Source organism: Galeopterus variegatus, unplaced genomic scaffold, assembly GCF_000696425.1.
Source record: "Galeopterus variegatus unplaced genomic scaffold, G_variegatus-3.0.2 Scaffold50332, whole genome shotgun sequence".
NCBI classification, from domain to species: Eukaryota; Metazoa; Chordata; class Mammalia; order Dermoptera; family Cynocephalidae; genus Galeopterus; species Galeopterus variegatus.
Window position 1 is genome coordinate 1 of NW_007776443.1, and position 1,669 is coordinate 1,669.

General features: G+C 42.2%; 1 non-coding gene across 1 annotated transcript; it reads right to left on the reverse strand.

Annotated features, from left to right (window-relative positions):
• Window positions 1-1,172: 1,172 nt before the first annotated feature.
• TRNAV-AAC lies at window positions 1,173-1,243 on the reverse strand. The gene has a single exon. It is a non-coding gene; the product is annotated as a tRNA-Val (tRNA).
• Between the last annotated feature and the right edge of the window lie 426 nt (window positions 1,244-1,669).

The following is a 1,669-nucleotide window of genomic DNA, read 5'->3' on the forward strand; positions in this document are numbered from 1 at the left end:
AGGGGTCTCTCTTCAGCTACTGACTATGAGAAACTTTGGAGGGAAGCCTGGTTGCACTGGGTGGTGGGCGGGACCCAGGCCCATGGCCCCCACTGTTTCTTTTTAAAAACACTTTTATTTTCTGTTGTTCTGATTGGGTCATTACTATTGCTTTTTTCTTCAAGTTCACCGGCTCCTTCTGTCCTGTGTATTCTGTTATTGAGACCAACCAGTGGTTTTTTGTTTGTTTGTTGTGGTTTTAGGTTCATGCAATAATCACTTGTAAAATTACAACTTGGTCTTCTTTTTATCTTCCATTTGTTTGCTGAGACTTCGTATCTTTCTATTCATTTCGAGAGAGTTTGTCTTTACTTCTTGGAGCATTATTTCAACTGTTTAGAGTATATATGTCAGATGATCCCAACATTTCATCATTGATTGTCTTTTCCCAAGGGGATTAGGGTTTCCTAGTTCTTCTCCTCCTCCTCCTCCTTCTTCTTTAAAAAAATTTTTTTTAATTCCTATGGAAAATTTAAAATGTACACAATAAATCCAGCTACAACAATCAACAACACATGGCCAATCTTATCTAATTTTACCCTCTCCCCACTTTCTGCCTTTCCCCTAGATTATTTTGAGTACACCTCAGTATCATACATTCATCTGCATATATTTCAGTTTGTGTCTCTAAAAGATAAGGACTCCTTGGTTCTTCATGTGCTGGGTATTCGTGTGTGTGTGTGTGTGTGTGTGCGTGTGTGTCCTCATGTATTTTATTCAGGAGTAGATGTGCCGGTCCACACTTCATTATTCGCCACTCGGGTGTTCCCACAACACAGGGAATGTCAAACCTCTATCATGGAACCAAGACTCGATAAGGGAGCATGGACTAATAAATAGGCCGGGGCAAGAGCGCTATGGCTTTCTGTTTCTCTTGGGAGAAAGGAGAAAAGGTAACTAGGGAAAAGTGCAGACTAGAAATCTCGAGTGTCGCCAAAATTGCGTGTTTCAGATTTTGGGGGGGAGAGCACTTCCTAGTTGGGAAGCGCCCAGCCAGAACGGCCTGCCTAATTTGACACAAATATTTCAAGAGGCCAGATTATCACTTGTCCCTTGGAGCTCTGGCCACCTAGAAACACGCGGTGGGGAGGCGACCCCCTCCGGATCCTGGAAGGAGGCAGAAGGCAAACAACCGTTTCTGCCCGGTTTCGAACCGGTTCTCTCGCGTGTTAGGCGAGCGTCATAACCACTACACTACGGAAACCGCTTGGCCTGCTCGTCGCTTCTCATTTCTTGGACATATATTTAAGACCTGTTTCTTATTTTTAATTAAATAAAATTTCTACATATTTATGATGTACAGCACGATTTTTTGATATATGTATACATTGTGGAATGGTGAAATCAAACTAAAATATTGATTATCTCACATACTTATTTTTGTGTGTGCTGAGAACGCTTACAATCTCTCAACAATTTTCCAGTATACAATTCTTCGTTTCTAACTGTAGTCCTATACAGCAGTACAGTAAATTTCCTGAGCTAATTCCTCCTGTTTAACTGAAATTTCGTCTTGACCACCCCCTCACCAACTCTCCCCTTCTCTCCTCCTCGCACAGCCACCCCCGGCCTCTGGTAGCCACCACTGTCCTCTCTACTTCTATGAGTTTGACCTTTTAAGATTTCGAAT